The following is a 6,285-nucleotide window of genomic DNA, read 5'->3' on the forward strand; positions in this document are numbered from 1 at the left end:
CAGTTCACATAGCATGCCCACAATCCTCTCCTGTCTACTGTGCCCATAGTCCATGCAGCTGCTATAAATCATAGCTCTAAGTGCTGCTCTCAGCATCAGGAAAGATGGCCACCGCCGTAATCATGTGCAGAGGAGAACTACAACTCCCAACATGTCCAGGCTCTCATTATAGTATATCAGAGAGAAGAACTACAACTCCCAGCATGTCCAGGCTATCATAAGAAATCAAAGGCGAGAACTATAGTTCCCAGCACATCCAGACTGCTATTATAGCACATCAGAGAACTACAACTCCCAGCATTTCCTTGGCTGTATAGAGGAAAAATTCATTAATCCTACAGTTCCTTCTCCATAGAAAGCTCCGCCCCCTCATGTCACATGACTAACATCACTGCTTCTTCACCACCTCTTATCCTATCATGAGCCCCGCCCCCTGCACTGATCACATGACAGTGACATCACCCCAGGTCCTTCACCACCTCTTCTCCACTGATCACATGACGTCACCCCAGGTCCTTCACAACTTCTTCTCCACTCCACTGCTGAGCCCCGCCCCCTGCACTGATCACATGACGGTGACGTCACCCCAGGTCCTTCACCACCTCTTTTCTTCTCCACTGCTGAGCCCCGCCCCCTGCACTGATCACATGACGGTGACGTCACCGCAGGTCCTTCAGCTCTGGCAGTGCAGCAGATACTGGGCAGGTCCTGGTCGGTAGTCAGGGCTCTTGTTCTCTCTGGTATCAGCCATTCCTCCAGCCTGCAGGTAAGATGAGCTGTGAGGAGACAGTGTGGTGGAGAGCTCAGACATGTCACCTCTGGAGATTCTCCTCCATTACACACAAGGAATCCTTCTCCGCTCCTCAGCTTAGTATGATGGGGGAGGAGTAGTGGGGATAGTGGGGGTTGTCATCATTCACTGGCCCCTGACTGTCCTGGTGAGGGGCCCCTGCCTCCAGGAGGAGAATGAATGGAGCGGGGCCCGGCCTGAGCTCAGCTCTCTCCAGTCTCTTCTCTAGGAGTTCTGGACACAGCTGAGCACAGCCCAGAGGTGGGACCTGCATCTACCAGACATTTATCTCCTGTGGAGCCACCAGAGATCTCCATGTTGGGGCCCCTGGAATCCATGTGGTGGGGGCTCTGAGAAGCGGGACCCCTCCAGGCTCAGGAAGTGCGGTTCTGGAGGTGACATCTGGTCTTGTCCCCTGGATGATTTCCTCTCCTCTTCTCATAAAGGCGCCTGCAGTACTAGAAGCCTCCAGCTCCTCCAGTTCTCTCCTCTTCTCCTGAATGACCACCAAGGATGGACAGGAAGGAGATCAGCAGAAGAATATTAGACCTCACCTTGGAGATCATCTCCCTGCTGAGCGGAGAGGTAAACTTTTCTAGATTTCTCTCCTCTTTATTGTATTCTGTAACAAGTCAGACATCGGGAAGGAGAATCCATCATAGGAAGTGATCAGAAGAGTCCAGGGTCCTGGAGAACGGCCTCCAGACCTTCCAAGTGACGGAGAACCTGAAGATCAGCCCCCAGTATGGTGAGTGATGTGTCATGTGACCAGTAACCAATAGTCATGTTGTAGGAGCCATGAGGAGGTAAGTAGGCACGTTGTACCAGGAGGAGAGGGCCGGAGGAGAGCACATGGCCCCTGAAGGGTTTATTCCCTAAGTGTCTCTCTCCATCCACAGGAGTACACAATAGTGAAGAAGACATCGGGGGACTGTGTGACTCCCATCATCCATCTCCAGGAGTCAGGAGGGCGGAGCAGGACCCCTCACCCCATCACAGAGCCTCACCCCCTGATACATGAGCAGAAGATCCTAGAACTCACCCACAAGATGATGGAGCTGCTGACTGGAGAGGTGACACTGCTGGGAATGCTGGGAAATTCTCCAGTAACAGCACTGGAGGGGTCTGGGTGATGACGATGTCATTGTGTTGTCAGGTTCCTATAAGGTGTCAGGACGTCACTGTCTATTTCTCCATGGAGGAGTGGGAGTATATAGAAGGACACAAGGATCTGTACAAGGAGGCCATGATGGAGGAGCACCAGCCTCTTATATCACAAGGTAAGACCCGTCATGTGCAGTGTGTACACGTGTGTGCAGTGACATGTAATGGAGGAGCTCCAGCCTCTTATATCACAAGGTAAGAGCCGTCATGTGCAGTGTATACACGTGTGTGCAGTGACATGTAATGGAGGAGCACCAGCCTCTTATATCACAAGGTAAGAGCCGTCATGTGCAGTGTGTACACGTGTGTGCAGTGACATGTAATGGAGGAGCACCGGCCTCTTATATCACAAGGTGAGAGCCGTCGTGTGCAGTGTATACACGTGTGTGCAGTGACATGTAATGGAGGAGCACCAGCCTCTTATATCACAGGGTAAGAGCCGTCATGTGCAGTGTATACACATGTGTGCAGTGACATGTAATGGAGGAGCACCAGCCTCTTATATCACAAGGTAAGAGCCGTCATGTGCAGTGTATACACGCGTGTGCAGTGACATGTAATGGAGGAGCACCAGCCTCTTATATCACAAGGTAAGAGCCGTCATGTGCAGTGTATACACGCGTGTGCAGTGACATGTAATGGAGGAGCGCCAGCCTCTTATATCACAAGGTAAGAGCCGTCATGTGCAGTGTATACACATGTGTGCAGTGACATGTAATGGAGGAGCGCCAGCCTCTTATATCACAAGGTAAGAGCCGTCATGTGCAGTGTACACACGTGTGTGCAGTGACATGTAATGGAGGAGCACCAGCCTCTGATATCACAAGGTAAGAGCCGTCATGTGCAGTGTATACACGTGTGTGCAGTGACATGTAATGGAGGAGCACCAGCATCTTATATCACAAGGTAAGACCCATCATGTTCAGTGTATACACGTGTGTGCAGTGACATGTAATGGAGGAGCACCAGCCTCTTATATCACAAGGTAAGACCCGTCATGTGCAGTGACATGTAATGGAGGAGCACCAGCCTCTTATATCACAAGGTAAGAGCCGTCATGTGCAGTGTATACACGTGTGTGCAGTGACATGTAATGGAGGAGCACCAGCCTCTTATATCACAAGGTAAGAGCCGTCATGTGCAGTGTATACACGTGTGTGCAGTGACATGTAATGGAGGAGCACCAGCCTCTTATATCACAAGGTAAGAGCCGTCATGTGCAGTGTATACACGTGTGTGCAGTGACATGTAATGGAGGAGCACCAGCCTCTTATATCACAAGGTAAGAGCCGTCATGTGCAGTGTATACACGTGTGTGCAGTGACATGTAATGGAGGAGCACCAGCCTCTTATATCCCAAGGTGAGAGCCGTCGTGTGCAGTGACATGTAATGGAGGGTATACACGCCCAAAATTTAGCAACTACGACGTTGGTAAGTATTGGTGTCCCCAGAATCACTTCCACTGGCGGACCCTCGGCACTGGGCACGATGAATTCAGCATACTCACTCCTCGCTGCCCCCCCATCCAGAAGACATAGAAGCTGACGCCGCAGTATTTTTATGAGAGAAGAGCTTAAAGGAGAAGAAGAGTTAATCTGACCGATATTGAAGGTGTACGGCCGTTTTAGGCCTGATTTTAAACACGTGTATTCTCCTTCGTGTGTGCAGTGTTCTGTGCGCCGAGCAGCACCAGACCGGGGGGCCGAGATACTCAGGACATGTCTCCTGCCTCCACACACTGCACTGCCAGGAGCTTAGATACACACGGAGCTCATAGTTTTAATTTCAATTCTTTTATTTTGGAGGCATCATAAAGAAAACCAGCAATACGAGCCTTCTTCTGAACGAGCCACCAAGGATGGACAGGAAGGAGATCAGCAGAAGAATATTAGACCTCACCTTGGAGATCATCTCCCTGCTGAGCGGAGAGGTAAACTTTTCTAGATTTCTCTCCTCTGTATTGTATTCTGTAACAAGTCAGACATCGGGAGGAGAATCCATCATAGGAAGTGATAGGAAGAGTCCAGGGTCCTGGAGAACGGCCTCCAGACCTTCCACGTGACGGAGAACCTGAAGATCAGCCCCCAATATGGTGAGTGATGTGTCATGTGACCAGTGACCAATAGTCATGTTGTAGGAGCCATGAGGAGGTAAGTAGGCACGTTGTACCAGGAGGAGAGGGCCGGAGGAGAGCACATGGCCCCTGAAGGGTTTATTTCCTAAGTGTCTCTCTCCATCCACAGGAGTACACAATAGTGAAGAAGACATCGGGGGACTGTGTGACTCCCATCATCCATCTCCAGGAGTCAGGAGGGCGGAGCAGGACCCCTCCCCCCATCACAGAGCCTCCCCCTCACCCCCTGATACATGAGCAGAAGATCCTAGAACTCACCCACAAGATGATGGAGCTGCTGACTGGAGAGGTGACACTGCTGGGAATGCTGGGAAATTCTCCAGTAACAGCACTGGAGGGGTCTGGGTGATGACGGTGTCATTGTGTTGTCAGGTTCCTATAAGGTGTCAGGACGTCACTGTCTATTTCTCCATGGAGGAGTGGGAGTATATAGAAGGACACAAGGATCTGTACAAGGAGGCCATGATGGAGGAGCACCAGCCTCTTATATCACAGGGTAAGAGCCGTCATGTGCAGTGTATACACGTGTGTGCAGTGACATGTAATGGAGGACACCAGCCTCTTATATCACAAGGTAAGAGCCGTCATGTGCAGTGTATACACGTGTGTGCAGTGACCTGTAATGGAGGAGCACCAGCCTCTTATATCACAAGGTAAGAGCCGTCATGTGCAGTGTATACACGTGTGTGCAGTGACATGTAATGGAGGAGCTCCAGCCTCTTATATCACAAGGTAAGAGCCGTCATGTGCAGTGTATACACGTGTGTGCAGTGACATGTAATGGAGGAGCACCAGCCTCTTATATCACAAGGTAAGAGCCGTCATGTGCAGTGTATACACGTGTGTGCAGTGACATGTAATGGAGGAGCACCAGCCTCTTATATCACAAGGTAAGACCCGTCATGTGCAGTGTATACACGTGTGTGCAGTGACATGTAATGGAGGAGCACCAGCCTCTTATATCACAAGGTAAGAGCAGTCATGTGCAGTGTATACACGTGTGTGCAGTGACATGTAATGGAGGAGCACCAGCCTTTTATATCACAAGGTAAGAGCTGTCATGTGCAGTGTGTACACGTGTGTGCAGTGACATGTAATGGAGGTGCACCAGCCTCTTATATCACAGGGTAAGACCCTTCATGTGCAGTGTATACACGTGTGTGCAGTGATGTGTAATGGAGGAGCACCAGCCTCTTATATCACAGGGTAAGAGCCGTCATGTGCAGTGTATACACGTGTGTGCAGTGACATGTAATGGAGGAGCACCAGCCTCTTATATCACAAGGTAAGACCCGTCATGTGCAGTGTATACACGTGTGTGCAGTGACATGTAATGGAGGAGCACCAGCCTCTTATATCACAAGGTAAGACCCGTCATGTGCAGTGTGTACACGTGTGTGCAGTGACATGTAATGGAGGAGCACCAGCCTCTTATATCACAGGGTAAGACCCGTCATGTGCAGTGTATACACGTGTGTGCAGTGACATTTAATGGAGGAGCACCAGCCTCTTATATCACAGGGTAAGAGCCGCCATGTGCTGTGTATACACGTGTGTGCAGTGACATGTAATGGAGGAGCACCAGCCTCTTATATCACAAGGTAAGACCCGTCATGTGCAGTGTATACACGTGTGTGCAGTGACATGTAATGGAGGAGCACCAGCCTCTTATATCACAAGGTAAGACCCGTCATGTGCAGTGTATACACGTGTGTGCAGTGACATGTAATGGAGGAGCACCAGCCTCTTATATCACAGGGTAAGAGCCGTCATGTGCAGTGTATACACGTGTGTGCAGTGATATGTAATGGAGGAGCACCAGCCTCTTATATCACAAGGTAAGAGCCGTCATGTGCAGTGTGTACACGTGTGTGCAGTGACATGTAATGGAGGAGCACCAGCCTCTTATATCACAAGGTAAGACCCGTCATGTGCAGTGTATAGACGTGTGTGCAGTGACATGTAATGGAGGAGCACCAGCCTCTTATATCACAGGGTAAGACCCGTCATGTGCAGTGTATACACGTGTGTGCAGTGACATGTAATGGAGGAGCACCAGCCTCTTATATCACAAGGTAAGAGCCGTCATGTGCAGTGTATACACGTGTGTGCAGTGACATTTAATGGAGGAGCACCAGCCTCTTATATCACAGGGTAAGAGCCGCCATGTGCTGTGTATACACGTGTGTGCAGTGA

The 6,285-nt window shown here is 50.3% G+C and overlaps 1 long non-coding RNA gene across 1 annotated transcript; it reads left to right on the forward strand.

Moving 5' to 3' along the window:
- The first annotated feature begins 2,012 nt into the window (after positions 1 to 2,012).
- On the forward strand, positions 2,013 to 4,250 carry LOC120992068. The gene is made up of 3 exons (XR_005776912.1): positions 2,013 to 2,070; positions 3,761 to 3,885; positions 4,199 to 4,250. It is a non-coding gene; the product is annotated as an uncharacterized LOC120992068 (long non-coding RNA).
- Positions 4,251 to 6,285: the final 2,035 nt, after the last annotated feature.

Source organism: Bufo bufo, chromosome 2 (assembly GCF_905171765.1).
Source record: "Bufo bufo chromosome 2, aBufBuf1.1, whole genome shotgun sequence".
Classification (NCBI taxonomy): domain Eukaryota; kingdom Metazoa; phylum Chordata; class Amphibia; order Anura; family Bufonidae; genus Bufo; species Bufo bufo.